This window comes from Phoxinus phoxinus, assembly GCF_949152265.1.
Source record: "Phoxinus phoxinus genome assembly, chromosome: 11".
NCBI classification, from domain to species: Eukaryota; Metazoa; Chordata; class Actinopteri; order Cypriniformes; family Leuciscidae; genus Phoxinus; species Phoxinus phoxinus.
In genome coordinates, this window is record NC_136886.1 from 13,743,956 (window position 1) to 13,766,909 (window position 22,954).

General features: G+C 37.7%; 1 long non-coding RNA gene across 1 annotated transcript in view; it reads right to left on the minus strand.

The window, feature by feature from the left end:
- Window positions 1-17,583: 17,583 nt before the first annotated feature.
- The window catches only part of LOC307007096, a 39,210-nt gene continuing 33,839 nt past the window's right edge, over window positions 17,584-22,954 (minus strand). The window contains exons 4-5 of the long non-coding RNA XR_013799582.1: window positions 18,082-18,251; window positions 17,584-17,812 (exon numbers count right to left, since the gene is read on the minus strand). This is a non-coding gene — a long non-coding RNA (uncharacterized lncRNA). The remainder of the gene's footprint in view (window positions 17,813-18,081; window positions 18,252-22,954) is intronic.

The following is a 22,954-nucleotide window of genomic DNA, read 5'->3' on the forward strand; positions in this document are numbered from 1 at the left end:
TCGGGGTCCATCTCGACCACCGCCTCTACTGCGGCCTCCACGGGTCCCGCGAAATCTGGCCAGACGGGTTCCCTCAAACGACCCTCCATGGGCAAAGGCTGGGAGATCTTGGCTCTCCTTGGCCAGGACGAAAATTTTTACCCAATCGTCCATTTTAGGGGGGTCGGTCAATCTGTCACGGGTATGGTGCGGATGAAGACAGGCAGAGGCCCAAAGTTCCAATTCAAACTTTTACTATAATAAAACTTAAACAAAACTGGTACAGGCAAGGGTAACACTCTCCATACACAATAACATATACAAACATAAGCATTGACCGACAACTGAAAGGAGAAAGACAGGAACTTAAATACACAGAGGATGACGAGGGTACAACAGGTGATGACAATGAAGGGTGATTAACTGATAAACTAGACAGGTGATGAAAATGAACTAATGAAAATGACGACAGAGATGAAGAAAAACACTGAATGAGAAAAACAACCTAAAAGTCCATGGAAACAACAGAAAACACATTAACAATGTGACAAATATGAGAATGCTAGCACATAATGTTAATTTTTTTAAATGTTGGATGAGTCAATATGATTTTCTGTGGTAATCCATAGCATGTCACAGATACTGTTGATATATGCTGAAGAAAGTACGGTGAAGCTGAAATATTTCATAAAGTACATGAGGGTCTTGTCATACAAAGTTTGTCTGGTCCACATGAACCCATTAGATCCTGCTGGCAGATACTGTAACATGAAATAATTGTCCTGCGGGTCCAGAGTAATTAGTCACGAGGCATTTATCTAAAAAATAAAAATAAAAGAAAAATGCTACAGTAATATAAATGACAGGTCTGAAAAAAAATCAAATGACCTAAAAATAATTGTAACCCATCTAAATATAACAGTACTCTGTTACATAGTCTTTATAATTGATTAAACTTCACATCTTCTATCTATGTCCAAGTGATAAATTGACTTGTAAAAGGGAAGACTCTCACAGACGGGTAAATGGAGCAACTTTTTCTGTATTACTAACCTCAACTGTGAGATTAACATTGTGATAGGCATTTAAAATGTTTGAAAATACAGTAATACTGATAGTCTCACTTCCTTTCCACATTTCACAGGTGTTTTTATTTATGATTTTTTTTATTGCTATTGGCAAGTCATAAGGGATTTTTATATTCTACTGCTGTATGCCACAGTGAACTGGCTTTATATGAGACTGAGTGCTTTTTTTAGATTCCCATAGAAACTGTTGTCCTATTGTTAGTTTAACGGCTACTATTGTTCTCATTTGTAAGTCGCTTTGGATAAAAGCTAAATGAGTAAATAACGGACATAAAAAGTGATGTAATTTAATGACAAGAAGGCAAAACAAGATGTGCAAAATTCAAGTTCAAGTCAATTTTTTTGAAAGAGAAGAACTTTACAAATCAGTGTTGCATTATTAAGGTAATACTGTACATAGTATAATTATAATTGTATGTCATAACGGTGTACACTTTCATCCCAGATAGCAAACAAGCATTGAAACGTTGATGTTAGTTCCACATCACGTTTGTGTAAAGTTTTTTAGAAATCATTAAAAATAATTGGAATGTGTGTGAAAACAGGTGGAATGTGTTAAACATTTTGAGGAATGTGGCTTTGTTTTGAGAACTGAATTGTGCCAATTGAAGATTAAACTATTTTGATTTAAATCTTGATTTAAATTTGGTTTAAGGTGAAAATCAACATTTTGTCAAAGTCACTGTTGAATCTGACACAGTGGCCATGTGATACTTCTTTTAAGGTAAATGTCATATTCATGCAATCTTTCTGTCACACATGCATTCACACATATAATACAGTACATACACAGTTTAACGTGAGTCTACCGTCTCTTCCGTATCTGCTCTAACATCACAAGGGTGAATTATAATAATCAACTCATCTAAATGCAAATCATAAGATGCATTTTGATGATGACTGAAGCATATGGGATCTAATTTCCCGTCATACTTGTGACTGCCCAAGGTTTAACAGTTTAGGTGACAAGACCTGAGTGTTTTCATCTTTAGAAAAACATCCAGAGCGCAAAATGGGAAAATAACTGAAGCTGTAAATTAAATATTCACAACCACAGTTCCTCAATAACAAAGAGGGAGTTTGTAAATCTAGGTAAAGACATTAAAACACGATTTTAATATGTGATGGTTTTAAATTCTTAATCAAACAAAGATAATTTTTAAAGGAAATTCATAATTTTTACCCTCATATTGTTCCAAACCTATGCATTTCTTTCTTCTGTGGAACCCAAAACATATTTTGTAAAATATCTCAGTGTTTGATTGGTTGGTTGGTTGGTTTGTTGCTTGGTTGTTTGCTTGCTTGCTTGCTTGCATGGGGTCCAATTTTGTTTTGATCGTGGACTTTTATTGCATGGACAAAAACAAAAAAAATTTTTTAAATGTTCTTCAAATATTAATTTGTGTTTTGTGAAAGAAAGTCATACAGGTTTTGAACAACATGGTAAATGATGACAGATTTAAAATTTTGAAACTATCCCTTTAAAACTATCCATGCTTGGAAAGATGTGGTCTTTCCAAGCATGGTCATTTTAGTTTACAGTTTGTGAAAACAAGGTAATAGAGCCAAAGAGGTCTGTCTGACCCCAGCTATACTCACTCATGTGTAATGATTTATTTACAATTCCACCAAGAGAAGGAATCTAACTTGACAAAGGAGAAAAAATGAGAGGGGAATAAATGGACAGAAAGAAGGGGAGAAAAAGAGCTGACTTTCTGTAAGAATGAATGACATCTCGCTGAACTTACATCTGAACTGAAAAGGAAGGTCTAGAGAAGTGGAGAAAGAAATAGAGGTTAGGGGTGAATGTTTGGTGGTGAGATGGCAGTTCAGTGGCCATGTCACATCGTGTGCTGCTGAGAGCCACAGGCAGAAAGATGACTCACAAGGGAGTCTACAAAGAAGAAAAACTGAAGAATTATGCTGGCGGTTAATTCTTTGTTCTCAATGATTTTAAAAGTATGGTGTTCTGGATGGTTGCTGTTGCAATGTGGTTGTGCATTAAAAACGTGAAGTGTTGCAAGAGTTGAGAGAAAATGAACAAGAATGCTATTATTAAGGCAGCACAAAAGAACACTGCCTTTTTAATGCGTTATTAAGAAAATATTTGAGAACCTTTCAGATTTTAGAAGTTCGGATGATATGGCTTAGAGTTTTTTTTTTTTTACTAGTATTTTTCTCACACACACACCTCAGATTACATTGATTCATTGATTGAGGTCGTATGGATTAAGATTATTTTTAAGAATTTGGATTTTTAAAATCTTAAGTATTTCTTCTTACGTTTCTTAAATAAGAAAACAAGAAGAAGCCATTTAAAATGTTATTATTAAGAATGTTTTGTGGACCCCAGGACCCTTGTTTTACCATCTGGTTTTATCATTCATCAGGCAACATGGAGGGGTGGGGGTGGGGGGGGGGGGAGGATAAGGAGGGTCACGAGGGGTCCATCTTTAATAGCTATTCTGTAAAACTGCGTACAAACAGAAAGGATTAAAGACCAGCTTAGAAAGCGAGAGATGGGGTCAATTACACACTGCTTCTCCTTACGTCCATGTTAAGATGACACATGGTGCAAAATGGGGATCAAGATGTTGAAATTGGGGTCAAGAGAGGCTTGTCACTGATATTACTTCTCAAGGCTTGTAAACAACGCGTAAGAGTATTAAAAGGGACCTTTAGCAAGATGAGAGCGGTTGTTTACAGGATAAAATATGTGCTTTCATATCTGACAATGACAAGATATCCTCAATGGTATTGGAAGCCTCACTCAGATATGGTGAAAATAAAGATGTATTGTGGACTATATTTACAGATTATTCGTTCAGTAATCCCTGGGAAATATCTTGAATACTATAGTCAAGGGTACATGCATTTAGGTTACATTTTAAATCAAAAGAATGTCCCAGAACTCGCACTTTAAGCTTCTCGTGCGACACAGATTTATTGCCAACAGGGCAGAATTTGATCATTATTTATGTTTATTCATGAACTTATGTCATGAGGCTACACACAGTGTGACATAATATCTAAAAGTAATGAATACTGTTATTTTGCTCCAAATGATTTGTCTAATATTGTGTATGCCTGTAAAATAAGAATGAATTACCATTTTTTTACAGAAAAAAACCCTATAAAATGCAAGTAAAAAGATACAGAAAAAAGCTGTTAATTCATTAAATGTAATCTATTTTACCATGAAAAAAATTATTATAATTATATGTAATTTTTGCAAGTAAAAACTGTTTTTCAACATACTTTATGGTGAAAACAGTAAAAGGGCATATTATTTGAAATAAATAACATTGTTCTGTACTGTCAGTACTGTACATTCTTGTGTTTTGTGCTACATTTTCTGTTAATATACAGTAGACACCAATATGCCATCATGTAATATCTACAAATATTTTCACCTTACAATGAGGTGCCATACATTTATCAAGATATTGTTTAAAAGTTTACTATAAAAAATACACACCTAAAATATCTATTGCAACAAATCTTAAATAGATGTCACCTCACCAAGTTCCTGCTTATGTTTAAATTCTGGCAAGCCATGTATTGTCAGCTCAGAGTCGGCTGTGAACCAATTCTAATGAATGAACCAATTCCGTGATGAATTCACAGTGTTTGTATCCCTGCTGTGAGCGATTGCTCTCCTTCACCTTTCTTGGACAGTCATATGTAGTGTAACATATCAGTAATCGATAGTAAACTGAGCTTTAGCTTTTCCTGCTGTGACAACATGGCTAGCTTCAGTGCTCGAAACAGCATGAACAATTGATTTACGATGCATGTGTCATGGTGTGGAAAAACTCATAATTTGTTTATTTATTTTTTGCAATGTCATCTCAAAACTTTGTGGTCAAAACTAAAAACCTGTATATGTAATCTCTGCATAAAATGCTGCAGGGATGACATATTTGTGTAGGTCCAAACCCGGAAATGAATGAATGGGCTTGAATAAGTTAAACTGAATGGGTTTTTGGTAAAATGCGTGATGTGGTTTGGTTAACCCTTAAATGCACATTTCAGGTCTTTATTGACCCGGGACATCATTCACTACCTTCCATCTCATTAATTTTTTTACAGTTAGACATTAGTCTTCTTAGTGTTCCATCCTCAATCTATTCATTACAAATAATACAACAACAAAAATATTATAAAAGAATGTCTGTTTTGTAATTAATTTTTGTAAAAAAAAAGGGTCGCTATTGACCCAAGTTATGTAATAGTGTAAGTATTTTTTTTCTGCGCCACAATAATTTAACCACCGATAACTCAATTAAGTGAATTCACCCGTATTCTTTAAGGTGGGAATATCTGATACATAATGATGAAATGATGTTTACGCACCACAGACATAAAACTAAAGAATAAGCAAGAAGGCTACATCAGCAAAATTTGAAATGGCTCTGACTGAACGCAATCAAATATTAGTGTCACTGTCACTTATGGTGGATCTGGTGAAGAAGCTGTCAGCGATTCAAATAATGATTTTGAAGATGTTAAAATTAGAGTTTTGAGAATGTGGCTTAGATCGTGAATACGAGACAGATGCTGAATGTAGTGGACAAATGATCTCTGACGAGGACCGTAATGATAGGAAAAAAATATCGGGTCAAATTGAATCCTTAAAAGAATAAAAGGTAGCCTATCGAAATATGCTTTATTTTATTATAGCCGTACAACCCAGAAGGCGCTGCACTGTTACACTACTGTGAACTCACTCAGAGGCCCACACAGAAGAAAATGAATAGTTGAATAAAGTCGTTTTTGTTTGTTTTTCGCACAAAAAGTATTCTCGTCGCTTGATAAACTTAAGGTTGAGCCACTGTAGTCAGTTACTTGTCTTGAAAAAGTCTAAATGCGACAACAGAGGTTGTCGGGGACATGCAACATCACCATGGTGAACAGGTAAACTGACTTACTTGTTCGCTTTTAAAGCCTCATTGTGTTTATAATTGAAATCTTGCAAATTATTCTAAATTAAACTTTCAGGGAAAATGTTTTTAACGTAAATATAGAATGAAGCTTAATGGTGCTGAAGTTGAAGTCACGCGACCGGAGTAGCCTAAGTTTAGCTTTTTTACTTCTGGCAATTCACCCTTCGCAGTTCGCAATGTTGTAGTTGTAGATGCAGTTGAGCTCTACAGCAATTTGACACAAAGAGCCACAAAACGGTATTTATTGTTTAAATTTCTTTTAAAAAATTGTTTTTGTTTCATATTAACCTGGTCTGCCCTGTCTGTCAGTGCGTTGTCAGTGTCTGCTCTGCGATTTTTCACTGCGTGAGAACATGGTGTGGCCTGAGAGCGGCATGGCTTGTCAGACACAGCAACAGTAACGGGCCTTTGCGAATGATCAAATTGTATTTAGGCTTCAAAATTATCGATGAACAAAATGGGTTAGAATCACAAACTTTTGTTTGTTAGAGAGCTTATTTTCTGCAGTAATCCAAAAGCCAGTGGAAAAATCCTTTTGGCCTACAAAAATACTCTGCCTAATGCAGTCATCACAAGTCATCACTGCAGTCTTATTAAATTTTTTTTATAGGGAATAAAATCGGACGGTAACCATGGATATGTGGAAAGACCTACAAGTAGGCTATTTCTTAATGCTAACAACAAGATTTTGTTTGCTTTGCATTTTCTTCATGAGATTTGTTCCTTAAGCCCTCCATGATGTATCCCAGGGAATCTCAGTGCTGTCTCTTTGTATAACCAAGGAGCTGATTACCTTTTTGTCACGGGTGACAACCATCAGACTTATCTGCAAATAAATGCCACATCATAGCCAAATGATTTATTTTATTTCTCATGCTCCACTGCACAACTGTGCTCCACTGCATACATATGGACTTGCATGGAAAAACAATTTCGCCCACCATTTTTGACCTTTCATTCTCTCTGCAACTACTATTTTTAACATACACACATTGCAAACTGTGTCAGCCTGGTACATACAAGTTTACACTTGATATGGCCTTCAGGTTTCAAATGAAACCTAAAAGATTAATATAATACAAATAACATCACCATGATATCTTGAATAGAGGGTGTTGTGGGTGTTTACATCTGTTTGTATCTCTGAAGTGCAGGCAGTACAATGGGGTGACATGTCTGACAAATCTGCAATACAAAATCTAATTTAAACCTGGAAATAAACAAAGTTTTAGGAGTTTGGAAAAAAAGGGGAAAAGGTTGATATAAAAATAAGCTATTTCAAATTTTTTGAAATTCTGAAATTCATGTAAAACATTTTTACACGAGGATGCATTAAAGTTATGTGTGACGTTACAAAATATTTTAGTCTTTTGTAATATTACTAATGTATTTACTGTAATTTTTATCAATGCAATGCATGGTTATAATATGATTACAAAATGTAGCCTACATGAATTTCAGAACTTTCTATTCATCATATATCTTGGAAAAAATATATATAATAGTTTCCACAAATATATTAAGCAACATAACTATTTTAATATAGCTAATATAAGAAACGTTTCTTGAGTTCCAAATCTGTATATTAGAATGATTTCTGAAGGGTCATGTGACACTGAAGACTGGGGTAATGGCTGATGAAATTTCAACATCATACCACAGTAATTTGCATTTTAAAATATATTAATAAAATAATAAATAGAAAACAGTTATTTGTACAGTACATGTCAAAAGTTTAGAGACATTACATTTTTTAAATGTTTTTGAAAAAAGTCTCTTATACTCAACATGCTGCATTTATTTAATCAAAAATACAATAAAAACAGTAGCCTATATTGTGAATTATTATTACAATTTTAAAAAATGGTTTTCTATTTTAGTAAATTTAAAAATGTAATTTATTCATTTGACAAAGCTGATCAGTCTTCAGTGTCACATGATCCTTCAAAAATTGATATGCTGATTTGCTGCTCAAGAAACATTATTACTACTATTATTATTGTCACACCAGACTCTGTTTGTTTTCATTCACACCGTTTCACCGTTTTGTTTATCGTCATTGTAATTCATTTGATTTCGTCATTGTGTTCAGGTGTGTGTGTTCAGGTGGCTGTGGCCTGGGCACCATCCATCATGCCCCTGCTCAATGCTCCTCCCTGGCTCTCGCCACCTTCAGCACCGCCCAGGCGCCCAGAACCCTTCAGTTCCGCCTCCTCTCGGTCAGCCATCCTTGTCCGAAACCTCCTCCTGCAGGTTTCGCCATCTCCTCATCGTTCTGTCTCACGTGACAATTAATGCAGCCTTTGTGAGTATAAGAGACTTCTTTCAAAAACAATAAAAAGTGTAATGTTTCCAAACTATTGACAGGTACTGTAAATATGACTAAACATGTAATGGAATGTTAAGACACTTGTGAGACTATTAGGACAGTAAAGTGACCATAATCTCTCCTGCCACACATAATAATTTAAAACAAAAATGATAAAGAATTCAGTAGATTAGAGACCAGGCAAGTAACAATTGGCCACAGAAAAACGATATTCTGTTCCTTTTCCTCGTAAATGATAAACTTTCATTAATATGTCAGTGTCGTAAATTGTGTCATTGGTCACACAACAAAATCAACCTGATTTAACAGATAAAGGCTAAATATTATCTCTCTCTCTGGAGAAGGAAAGAGCAAATCCGTACATTGGAGGTTTGATCTAACAGCTGGCAAAGCATTATGTGGCTGTGTGATGTAAAGAAACTTCTTAATCTCCTCAGCATATAGTGTCCTCACATTGTTCTCACTATGAATAAACCCTGAGATTGTTTGGATTTGACATTTAATTAGGACTTGGTGTAATAAGAGGAGACACATAGGTTTCAGAATTCAATGGAAAAAACAACCAGCGCTAGTATGATAGCAGAGCTCCTCAGAAACTGGTAAGAGGAAAACAGTATATTGTTATAAATTATAGCCTGCACATGAATTATCAACAGAAAGCCCAGCAAGGAGCAGAAGAGCAGGACTTTGGGAGGGAATGGAGAGGATATACTAGCAGGGTGGAATTGTTTTCAATGGTTCAGGTTTGTGTCCGATAATAAAGAGCCTATATGCATGACACTGCATGCTACATGAATGAATTCATACATCAGTGTAGTTCAAAATGCTGACACAGGATATATACATAGCATAAATGTTTTACATTCACTCTGCTCAACTCTAGCAGGAGATAAATAACATCAGGCCGATCACTGGATAAACTTTCCACATGTGGATTTATCATCCAGTCCATAATCCTAACCTATGATTTACTCTAAATGCAGGCCTACAACTGGCTGCCAAAAAGTGAAATCCTTTGAGATAAAAATTTTTTTGTAAACATCACGTGTATAAATGATAATATCCTGTGTAGGTTTATTTTTAGACCTTTGAAAAAATTATAATAATCTGACCATTATCCTACATTCTCTCTTTCTTATCTTTTCATTAGCAACATTTCTTCAGTATTTCCAACCCTACAATGAAAATATGTGATGATAACTAATGAAATCCTCTTTCTTGTTAACTTTGTGGAATTGGAATTTAGAAAATTTGGAAAAAAAATTGTTTCACAGAGTCGTTTTTGATAGATATATTGCTAGTTTCCAATGCAAGCAAGACATCACAGTTGCGGTACAAGTAACTGTAAAATCCTATTCTTAATCAGTGTCTTTGTCTTCTGTGGATTTTAATTTTTTCTGCTTGCAAAAATACATTTTGTCAGGTTAATGAATAAAACATGTACAAAATCTGCCAGAACAAGTCTCAACAAGACACTTATTCAAGATACAGTCTATTCTGTAGGGTGCTGCCCCTTTAAGGACGTTGTTCTGTGTGCACATGTGATCGCCTAGGTAGAAAAAAAAAGGAACTGAACTGAACCGAACTGTGAGAAAGCCATGTTGATGCTCATGCCGATTTTCTAATATTCTATAACAATTCAGATAAAACCTTAATAGTCTAAACTATATATTCCCAGCGTGGTGAGTAACATTTTGTTGTTATAAGTGTATTGATAAAACTATGAAGATCGCTATTTGCGATTATAGCGCCTAAACGCCTAATGCTATATTAGTTTGTTTATTATAACTTATTTGGTTTGATATTTATAGTTTAAATTTCCTATTGAAATATTCATGCAATATATGTTGTATTTGTTTGTTAAATAGAGTTTATACGTGTTGTAATAGCCTACAGAGACTGTTTTATAGAAATCTGTATTGACAGTTGTATCACACATATGTGATAGTTTCATGCTAATATATTACATGTGATATTTGCTGTACCGGATATCTTTGATTTATAAGTATATACTTTAGTTTAATGTTTATCATCTAAGCAGATGTTATGTTTGTAGAAATTTATTTGGAGAAGTGAAAATTACTAATTGTGAATTGTTTGTGTTTACAGTTTGACCGCGCACATACACAATACTTCTAACTACAACTAAATTGCAAAAAAAAAAAAACGTAATGTGTATATTTTGAGTTCTGCACAAGAGGAATAAAGAAAACCAAAAACAAGATTCAAATTAATGTTATCATTTTATGGGTAACATATTCTATTCTAAGTCTTACATTTTCATACAGTTTTACTGCTCAGTTTCTCAAATTTATTATGTTTTAATGATGGTTATTTGTTTTTCTGCTAAACAAGACAGATACTGATTAAGAATGAAGTTCCCTTTCCATATCGTTCTTTCAACGTTGCGTCCATGATGGGGAAACAGGTTTCTCCTAAAATGCTGAAGCCTGATTAGCAGTACGACATGGCATCCCAATGTGCATGCGTGCGAATTAGGGGCATGAATGTAACGTATATAATGCAGCATCTCTCCTTCATGCTGCAAGATGCAAAATCTCTCATCTTTTGCCATTCTGTTCATCTCCAATCAGCAAATTTAGGCTTATGACACACAACCAGTGTTGGGAACGTTACTTTAAAAAAGTAATTAGTTATAGTTACTCACTACTTGTTCCAAAAAGTAACTGAGTTAGTAACTGAATTACTCTATAATAAAAGTAACTCGTTACCAGGGAAAGTAACTATCTGCCGTTACTGTTAAAAAAAAAGTTGCTATAATCCAAAGAATTTTGATTTTTTTTTTTGCGCAGTTTTTACAAGTCAGTTGAAATGAGTAGAACAGACGGGTGTTTGTACATAACTTTCGATATTTATTGCACGTCGACAGACAGCAAGAGGTTTATCCTGCACTTCAATAATTATCTTTGTAAGAAAAGTAAACAGTTACACCATATAAAGTGTATAACTCTAGCAAATTAAATCAAACTCTCTCAACCTGAGACAACTGGTTAAGAAAACAACCTGGCGAACTAGCATGTGGTGGAGATATCTGTGTTTTTTGCCTCTAGCTATGTAGATGCGCGTGTCAATGTGAGATGCTTCATTAAATTAGAGTTGCTTACAACGGATGTCGACAAAGTCTTCGCTCCTGGACATAATGTACACTTTACATGCACGTTCTTGCCTTTGACCACAATGAATTTGAAGTAGTGCTTATATCTCCACCAACTTTATGTTGGATTGCTCCTGACTCGCCATCTCTGCTGCTCCGTCAAATCTATTTAGCGGTTGTGTGTGTGTGTGTGTGGCACCTGCCGCGTGTGCTGGCATGTGTGTAAAAACACTGGCTCTGATTGGCTACCATGAAACATGACTCTGCCTTAGCCAATCATAGTCGCTTACATCGTTATTAACCCACCTCCTCACTAGCTGTGAGCCCAACGCATTCTCATCCTTGGGCGTCATATAGCCTACTGACGCTTTTGACAAATCGTCTACATCCAACGCATGGCACCCTTTAGCGTCAATATGAGACGCACAGAGCGAGCCAGGGGTGCGTTCGGAATCGGATTACACAGTTTATTCAATCAATGCTTATAACGCACCGCATTTAACGTCCAGTAACGTTAACGGCGTTGTAACGACGGGAAAAATAATTAGTTAGATTACCCCGTTACTTAAAAAATAACGTCGTTACCTAACGCCGTTCTTTTAAACGGCGTTATTCCATACACTGCACACAACAATCCCCTGATGGCACTGAAACCCTGTTCACTCTGTGCGGGTCCCATCGAGCTTTCCGATGGGCACTAGCTTTGCATGTTTTGCCTATGCCGCTGTTCTCTTGAAGGTGTGTAGTGCTGCTTGCGCTATCTGCTATATACACCAACATTGCCGCCGTTCATTGCCTTTTCATGATAAATCACCCCCACCACAGACAGTTGTTCACTTCCCCAATCGCTCAACAGCCAGTACAACTTACCCCTTTAGGGTTCTAGAGTAAGGAGGAAACACATCTAAAGAAAATGCTTGATTCAGGTATTGTTATTGTTGTTCCCTCAAGCTCAGAATGGGCATCCCTTGTTGTCTTTGTAAGGAAAAGGGATGGGGGCGGGGAATCTTAACATTAAGGATGCATATCCCCCGCCCCAAAAATAGAGGAATGCCTGGATGTGCTGGATGGTGCAAAGACATTCTTGACACTTGACCTTCAGTCAGGATATTGCCAGATTGAAATTAATAAAAAAGACAGATGCAAGACTGCTTTTATGACAAGGTATGGACTATATAAGTACACCAGAATGTAATTTGGTCTGTGTAACACACTCAGCACATTCCAGAGGTCCATGTAGGGGTTGCAGTGGGACACTTTGCTGATATACTTTGTTCCACATCTTCATTAAAGATGATTATGTCATCCGTGTATTGAGAGCCTCACAGGTTTTTCAGAGGTGGCAGGAATATGGAGTAAAGCTGAAGCCCTTGAAATGCCAGTTGCTAAGGGATGAAGTCCTGTTCCTTGGTCACATTGTGAGCGCCGATGGAATTAAGACCAATCCAGCTCTCATTAAGGACTGGAAGACCCAAACCAGCGTGCAGGAACATCAGTCTTTCCTGGGGTCTTTGCAGTTATTACAGGAGGTTTATTGCCAAGTTTGCTGAAACCACTCTTTGTTGATTTCTCTTTGTTGTGTGCTTCTCTTCACACCTCCACGGACACTGATAAACTAAAGATGAGAGCACAACAATATAAATTATATATTTTGTATTACTTACTTAATCCTCTTCATCCCCACTGGGATATAAGGCCATTATTACATACCTCCACCTATCTCTATCCATGGCCACATGTTGTGCCTCACCCCAGATGAGGTGCATTTCTGCCAGCTCAGATGTCCTTCAGGTGGTCGTTGGTCTTCCCCGTCCTCTCTTGCCAGGTGGTGTCCATCTAAGTGCCACTTTTGGGATGTGATGCTGGTCCATTGTTAGTACATACTCAAGCCATCTCAACTGTCTATGTTTGATCTCACCATACCAATCTGTGAGTTATTCTGTATAGCTCTCTATTTGAAAATTCTTTCTTGTCAGAAAATACCACATATTTTCCTCAGGCAAAAGTTTTGGAAGACATCCAGCTTTCTTATAACAAGACTAACTTTACATTCCTGTTATACTGTCCAATCTTTGTTCGTAGGCTGTACTGTTTTGACTTCCAAATAGCCCGAAATCTAGAAAAGGCCTTCCCAAGATGTGCATTGATGCCCCTGCTGGCTGCATTGTCAGTGCTAACTAGACTTCCCAGGTAGGTAAATTCCTCTACCATCTCAAATGGGCCACCATCAACTGTGATAGGTGCATGCACAGTTTGATTGAAACACAACTTGAGTGTTGATGGTACTTATGTTGAGACCTATCTGTTTAGCAATGTTGTGCAGCCAAGTGGTTTTCTCCTGCAGGTTGCTTTGCTTAAAGGATAATATAGCAAGGTCTATATCTTCTAGTTGTGAGAACAGAGTCCACTGGATCTCTCTAGGTTTGTCTGATGTGGTTCTGCGCATGATCCAGTCAATGGCAACAAGGAACAGGATGGGAGATAAGATACAAACCTGTCTTACACCGGACTCCATGGGAACCACTCCCAGGGTTTCCCATCAAAGATGACACAACATTCAAAGTGTCGATAGAACAACCCTATCAAGGTCACCATCTATTGAGGAACTCCATAGGACCTTAGGGTCTTCCATAGGGTGTCACGATACAGACTTGTCAAATGCCTTAGTAAAGTCAATGAATTTTTGTATGCTCATATATTATATGATATTATATGTCACTGTATATTTCAATATATTTCTGCTAAACAAATGGAGATTTAACATCAAAATGCTAGGGAAAAATTGTAATGGGCTGTGAAAGAACAAATAATTACTTATTCATAATCATTTCAAACCAAAGAAACTCTGGAGACAGGGAAAGTCATTTAAGATTCAGTACAACTGCATACAGGAAAATCTTTCCAATGCATGCTAATATCTCTCATTAGCTTCCATCAGTATAATAGTAATTGCATATTTGCTTTGCAACAGTTTTATGTTTAGCAGCAGAAATGAGAACTGGAGCATTTAGTTCCATGTCATATTTAAGAATGAGCACACAAATATCTGACTCCTGAGCATAAAATTTTGCTGTCCACCCTCGTCTTGTTGCTGATACACATTAAAAGTAGATATCTTTGACTACACAGTGAATTACCATCAAAGATCATCTTGCACTCTATTTGTAAAAGTATCATCTCAATAGGAAATACATGACATGGAGGGCAGGAAATTACTGAGAATTCTCTCCAGGGGTTTACAGAAAAGCCAGCAGGCTGCAGTTTGCAAACGAAAAATGATACTCTCGTATAGTTCAGATTCTGACATAGCAATGGCTATACGATCTGAAATGGATCATGACTAGGCAAATAATATCCAACTGTACAATAAAAATGTGTTTTTGTTTTTCCATACTACACATGAGATCAGCGTAATTTTCCCATGCTCTCACTCACCCCTCAAGAAAAAGTTATTGTAGGCAAAAAAAAATTATAATCACATGAAAATGTATAGATGGTGAAGGGAAATATTTAGGATTAGCACAACCTAGCACAAACAAAGTTTATTGGTAAATTTAAGTAAATTTAATCAACCAACATAAACAGGTTTCTGGTGCGTGGATAGATTGGTCTTCTCTAGGGGGAGAGGGAGCACAACACACAAACAAAGAAGATTAGAACAGGGGACAAGGGCGGGATAGGAAGGTGAAACAAAGTAAGCACGGAAAAAGGATTACAAGAAACAGCTTAAAGATGATGGGCTTTATGTCAGATACAAGATCTGCTGTAATTGAAAATGTTAAGATGTGATTCAGACAGAGCTCACATACGAGCTGCAGTCTGTGTGAGGATTTTGCAGCATTCTTTCTGCAGGTTACACCGATACGGTAGTAGGTTGAGACAAGCGACAATCATTCATCCAGTGGAATGTTCGTTCAAAAACATTGTTTCATTAAAGGTGAAGTATGTATGATTTTTATGTTAAAATACATTCCCTTTATCTAGTTTATTGTTCATTGACTATTGCTATAGTATTGATTACTATTTGTGTAATTCATGAGTTTATCTCCCCCAAAAGTTTAATAATTGAGCCTCCCAGGCACCATCAAAACATTGAGAGTAGTCCGCTCAGATCTGTCAATCTTTTACCAGCGAGCGTTTTCATTTAATTCCTATAGAAGTTGAGTGAGCGTGAAGGTAATTCCATAGAAATTAACGGAAAACGCTCCCTCTGCTCTGCGCCAGTGGACACATACCCTTATGAAAGCCCATGCGGCCATGCACATTTTAATTTCACTTTCGAATGGTGGGCACCGTAAGCAGTTAAAGCCCCCCCACCCCTCACCCCCTTGATGAAAAACACAACAACTAGAAAAATACAACTAACCATTTGCAGGTTCCCTATTAGCGTGGGGTTTAAATTCTAAATATTGACAAATAGGCGCTTTTACATTTCGCTTTGAAACCAAATCTTTCGCCATTGTCTTGTCAGTCAGCTCTCCTCACTCGAGTCTTGTCATGTGATAATGAAATCTGACTCCTGCTGTTGATCTATGCTGCGACTCTTGTTCTGCTCATGCTGAATTGAGCAGACGTGTTCAGTTTTTAATTGTAGCGTCTCTTCTCTAACTGAATGAGTTTTATTACTATAAAAAAATCGAAATGAAGGTGGGGGGCGTAGCCGCCGTGGGTAAGTGATGTAATCACTGTAAACACTGTGTAACACCGGTAACATTAACTATCGCAACCGAGGAGATGAGCCTAACCCTTACCCAGGCAGTATAATTACTAGCACAAATATACACCGGGGAGGGACAACATGGTCAGTGAACTCTTATCTCAATCCATTAATGCTTGGACCTCTGCACCTCTGCACCTCTGCAAGTGTCAGTCTCCTTAAAGGAGCTGCAGAGGGAATCCAAGTGTGACTCCACTGACAATACTCCACACATATATACATTTGGGATGGCCAGCATGGGTGCCAGAGAAGTAAACACCTTTCGCTAAGATGTAAAATGAACTGTCATGTTGGGGTGATGTTTGTGTCTTCCAGGGGCCTCTGCACACTTGTGCTGGGCAGCCTGCATACATATGTTCTATCAATGGCACATTAGGCCATTTGGGAATAGTAAAGCTCAAGCATAGATGCCAGGACCTTGTCCAGGGGCCAGGCATTAACAGTGACATGCAGTGAAGGGCTGGTCAGAGACTATAAACATTGCCTCCTCTGTGGTAAGACTGGACTACCATCTCCAACACATCTGCAGCTTGTTCCATGGCCATCTTGCCCATGAAAGCACATTCAACTACACATATATCGGGAAATTAATGGCCATGGAGTTCCTCATTATCATCAGTGCTTTCTGGTGGTTGTATACAATCTCCATTCTAAATGGCCCAAAGCTAGTACTAGGTGAGACAGAGTCAAAGTCAAGGCCCGCCACATTACTACTGACATTGAACCTCAGTTCACCTCTGCAGACTTCTCTACCTTCTCTACCACATGGCACAGGGGAATCAGCTGAAATTGCTGTACCTTCAAACCAGAGGCAAATGAAAGACAACTTCGACAAAGAGGCACAAGTTTAAGCATACTATAATAACAGTGCTTGACTGGGTTCGGTCCAGACCTCACCGTAACAAATGTCACCGTAACAAATGGCATTGTTTTGGTCTAAACCCCTCCAGGTCACTGGTTTGAGCAAGTGCTCATCCTGCATACCTGAAAGACTTTATCACAGATGTTCAAGTATAGGTATTTAGCCATTTCTTTTCAACTACAGTTTAAGTTGAAACACGATTCATTTAGTTCTTTGTGTTCCCTATAAGCTGGGTAATTAATTAATCCTTACAAATCATCAAAAATGTATAGCCTACCTGAAAATGCCCCTCTTCTTGTATTTCATGTTAAATTGACCTTGCTTAACTCAGTACTGTATATATACGATAGCTCAATAGCTGTAATTCCAACTAACAAGTAGCCTACTGACATGCATCAACTATTTGCATACTGAAAGAGTCTGTATGGGTGACCCAACACACCATTCTTTAAACTGGAACATTGCTGGATGTCCCCCTGATGCTGCATAGAGCTTGTTGACAGTGCAGGCACACTCAACAGTCTAAACATAAAAACTGTCTGTCTGCTGTTGACAATTTAGAATGGCTGCCCACACCTAAGATTCTGACAAAAAATATTAGATGGCACATTTTGGAGTAGGAAATCCTTGGTTCATTTGCTGGTCTGTTTGGATGCGGTTGGTGTGCTTTTGTTTCTCGCTTCTCCAGAGGCGAGAACCCAAATGCTTTGTTTATCTTCCCTCTTCCTCTTTAGATGCATGTCCAATCCTTCATGCATATGGTAAACACATAGACTCTGCCAAGAGTCAGAGAGAGGGAAACAGAGAGAGAAGAAGTGAGGGAGGAAGAAAATAAGTGCTTTTATGCCTTCAGATAACATGCATCAGTCCTCTCAGGTGTTGAGCAATGCATTGTTCACAATGAGATGGGGACGACGCAGACAGAATGAACCCTCCAATTCAGACAGACACTCCAAAAAGAGAGGCTCAGTTGGACTTAAAACCATGACACACATGCCCACACACACACACACACAGTGAAGCGCCAATCAACGGTAAGACATACCCGCACTCATTCCACTGGCTGGGCACAGAGGGGAATAATCCAATTGGATTGGGACAGCGCTGTCATGGCGACGAAGATCTGGAGTGAAGGAGCTCTTCAATCAGAATATTCCCCACACGGCAGGCTCTACAACACTTGTTGGAGTGTGAGCATCAAGTATGCTTTTATTCCTGCAATAGAAGGGCATTTTTCTAGTTTGTAATATCAAAATATGATGAATGGGGGAGACCAGAGATAGTGGTCACACTTTTTACAACAGTGAAAATTTCTCAGGTTAGCCTTATATTTGAAAGAATAGGTACATAATTTAGATTATATATTTTTGGAAATTAAAACTCATGAAAACTGGCTCCAATAAAAATGTAACTTTTCTTGACCTGAAATCCATGAATAAAAATATCCATTTCCTGAGAACACAGTTATCTTTCAGTTAAAATATCCTTTCGTTACATAGTTTACTAATCACAGTGCATTAAGACAATTTTGTATGAATATATTAATAGTTATGTACAAATATCCATTGTCACAGTGGCTGTAATGATGCACACAATAAAGGAGTATAGAGAAACAAAAGTCTTTAATCAATAAATACACAACGGAAAAATCGGGAGATAGCTGGAGAAACAGGAAACACAACCACTTCTAACATATATACCAGACAACGAAACACCGAAACTGACAGAATCCCCCCCCCCCCCCCCCCCCACACACAGTCCTGTTTTTTTTACTTCAAACTTGGTTTTGTATATACTGTATACCGAAGCTTCTACACAAAACAGCTATCATTATTATGAACTAATGAGGTAATAACCAGGGAAGAAATAAATCAAAGCTCCTAATTAAACATTCAGGGAAGATATCCACAGTATTGGAATAATTAAATGCCTACACCCTAAATTAATTTATAATGTATCTGTAGAATGTAAACAAAGCCTTGGCATAAAAATCACAAGTTTTTGAAATGTGGCTAAAATTTCCCCCTGCACTGACAAACCAAGCACTGATTGAAACATGCGCTTCAGCTTGATTTCAGCATCTTACCTTCTCCCATCCATAAACATGCAATGCTGTGTGCAAGGTCAGGTGGAGGCCGCTGAATGTAGACAGACTCTCAAACAGGTGAACACTGCTGGAGCTCAGAGGCATCCCACCACTGGAGACCATTTAACCAGCATTATGGAAATAGCGGACTGAATAACAAGATACACTGAGAATAAGATTTAGACTTATTTTCAGAGAATACATATTGAATTATGTTTCAAGAACGCTTTTATTCTAAAGCTAAAGGGGTACGAATAATTAACTTAATTCAATAAACAACGTCTATTTGTCTTTCCCTCCCTTCTTCTTAAGCATAACTTTCTTATTGCTTAAAATAAGAAAAGTGTCAGATATATAAATGGGATAAGAAAATAAACGTATAAACCTTATAAATCAATCAATATATAATAAAAAAATTAGTATTATATAAAACAAAAGGGGTCAGAAAATTCAACAAAATTCAAGATATAATTCAATATAAAAAGACTTAAAGCCGTGGTTTGAAATCGCTGGTGTTTCTGACGTCACAAACTACCTTGTAACCAATTACATCAACGTGTGGATCTCTAAGCTGGTATGAGTAAGTGGAGGCAGGGCTAATTTGCATATTCATAGAACCGCATATACTAAATGAGGCAATGTAGTTACATTCAAGCTATTTTCAGGCATGAAGAATTCAGGGGGACTTTAATATAAAAAATTGCCAAAGGGGTAAGGAAAATACACTTATTTCAAGATATAATATAGAATATCAGCTTTAATATCGTATGCAATTTTGCTTCAAGTAAATATATCTTGTATAAGGATGTTTAGATGAAAATATAGATTTTTGCAGTGTAGAAATCTAATGTAACAGGCTAAGTTTTTATTACTTATTAATATTCTGCTCAAACAACTCATGAACAGCAACCAAACATTGACATTTCCTCACAACAGTTTTGACAACTATTTAAAGTTTATGAAATCCACTGACCAAAAGAGCTGTCAAAGAGTCAGGCTTCAGATATGATCCATACTCCTTTGAGACCCTCTCACTGTCAGTCATTTGACAAGTCATCCTCATCCATATGGCTATCAAGTATATTTCTATGGGGGAATTCTGCGCGGAGGCTGAGGGAGGGGCTGGACCCTTTGTACCTTTGGCCGGTGAGAGTACAATCAAAAGGTATAACTCAAAAGAAAAAAGGGAGAGAAAAAGGGCAGATGATGGGGTGGGCTGACAGTAATGGATGAGTGAAGAGGACCTCTGAGGTTCGCTCATCTCACAAATGGAGAGATGTCATCAATAACTCATCTGACACGCTGCACTGGGATACAGTGAGCGTCCTCCCCCATCACCACTCAGATCAGAGACGACTGTGCCTTTCTACTGTAAAAAAAGAGAGCTGTGAACAAGTGCTGAGAGATGAAAATAGGAGTAAAACAGGCCAACAGAGAGAACATAAGATGAGTCTGGATGTATAATAATAATAATAAAAACAGCAACAAAAAGTGACTGATTACTAGCTCTACTCAATACATTACACTGAAAATAATAATAATAATTTTCTTGTTATTTATCTTGTTTTTGGCTTCAATACAACAACAATCTAAACATTAAAACAAGATAGATTTACTTTTAACGTTTACATTTTGAATTATATCTAGTTTATTGAGTTCGTTCTTTATACCATGGTTTAATGCATTGGCATTTTTACAGTAAGCATACATAAATAAATAAAGTTTATTCTAACAAAAATAAAATTCAATACTTTCAGAGATATCTTGAATTATTTTCTTACTCCATTAACAAATTAGTTTTTTAGACACTACAGGTGAACAAGGTTCTTCTTTTTTTACAGATCACTATACTTTCCCCTAATTAAATTTACACAGTAAATTAAGACAACCGTTTTGTATTATAGATAGGAATAAAACTGGAAAGTAAGGTGCTTTCATGGGTTGTTGTACATAAGAACTCCTGTAGCCTTTAACTCCTGTAACAGGTAAAATAAACTCAAGAAAAACAACCTCTAACATCGACGTAGACAGGACAAGACAGCGGGATGTCAAGACAGATGGAAGTCCAGAAACCAGCCAGGATGAAGGGTCAAGGGAAGGAGTAGCCATGGTAGAGATTTGCAATGACACCCTGGGGACAACCGATGGAGAAGCCACTGGAGATGGAGACTCAGGTGGAGCTGATAAGCGGAAGAGCCCACGGTGAAAAAAAGGTGGATCATGGCGACGAATGTCCTGAGTGGAACCAGGGAGCCTGAGGACTGCAGCAAAACCGGTGGGACTGAGGATGAAGGCGGAGCCGATAGGGTGACAGGCCGTGATAGACCACTGCACGAATGCTGGGAAATCCTCCTTTGGACCGTCAGCTGGAAGGCGTGCCTTAGACCGCTAGTGTGGTAAACGAGCGGTCCAGGTAGTGCATTTGGCACGCTAACTGGATGAAGCCCCAGGTGTGGTTTTCCAGTGAATGGTCTCCCTACTCCAGGCACAATAACTGAACAGTTGGTAGGTCCATAAAAAAAAAACAAACAAAAAAAAAAACGTCAAAGGTAAAGGGGAACAAAAACGCCACAAAAAACACTGTTTTAGATATGATCTTCTGTCACGGGTTGTTGTACATCAGAACAGTTTTAATTTCAATAACTCAGGTAAACAGGTAGATAAACAGACTCTAACATCAACATACTGTAGAGAGGACAAAGACTGGAGCAAAGGGACTATAAATACTTATAGGAACTAATGATTAACTAAACAACAGAAAAAAACATTATCAGACAAACAAACATGACAGAACCAAAAACACAAAGAAACATGACCAGAACATATCTCTGACAGGTGCATGTAAAGGCTGATTTATACTCCTGTGTCGGACCTACGCCGGAGCCTCTACGCTGTAGGCAACGCGTTGGTTTTCGTTTATACTTCTGCCTCGTTGTCTGCGTTGACGCGCAATTACACATGCAGAGGGAGCGTGTGAAACCCGAGGGAGGGGTTCTAGCAGATCAATCACAGCGCTTGCGTTCGCGTAGAATTGACGCGTTGTTACATTTTTGGAGAGGTGCACGTCAGGGTACACCGAAGGGTACCCGCACGCTACACACAGCCTACGACGTAGCTACGGCGTGAGTTCGACGCAGAAGTATAATGAGGCCTTAAAGGCTGAGGGGTTCTAGCATACCAATCACAGCGCTTGCGTCCGCATAGAATTGACGCGTTGTTACATTTTTGGAGAGGTGCACGTCAGGGTATACCGAAGGGTACCCGCACGCTACACACAGCCTACGACGTAGCTACGGCGTGAGTTCGACGCAGAAGTATAATGAGGCCTTAAAGGCTGAGGGGTTCTAGCATACCAATCACAGCGCTTGCGTCCACATAGAATTGACGCGTTGTTACATTTTTGGAGAGGTGCACGTCAGGGTACACCGAAGGGTACCCGCACGCTACACACAGCCTACGACGTAGCTACGGCGTGAGTTCGACGCAGAAGTATAATGAGGCCTTAAGTGATACTGAAGTGAAGTTTTGCCTGTAGTGTCTTGCCTAAAGTGTGAAAAAAAGCAAAAAGTTTTAATATCTTTTGTTTTGCTTTCTGTTGTAAATATATATTGTTTGGTGAACAAAAGGTTTACAAAAATGAATATTTAAAGCATTTCTTTCAGCACAATCTTAGCATAATCTTACACAATCATGGTCTCAGTACGCCACTGAGTTAAACTGAGCTCTGGATGCAGAAAGTCAAAGGCAGCCGTAATGTTCAATTCACCAAAACAAACCACAACTGAAAAATGGTTAGACCCACGCTTAATTCAAGAGTTTAACTGTATACAAC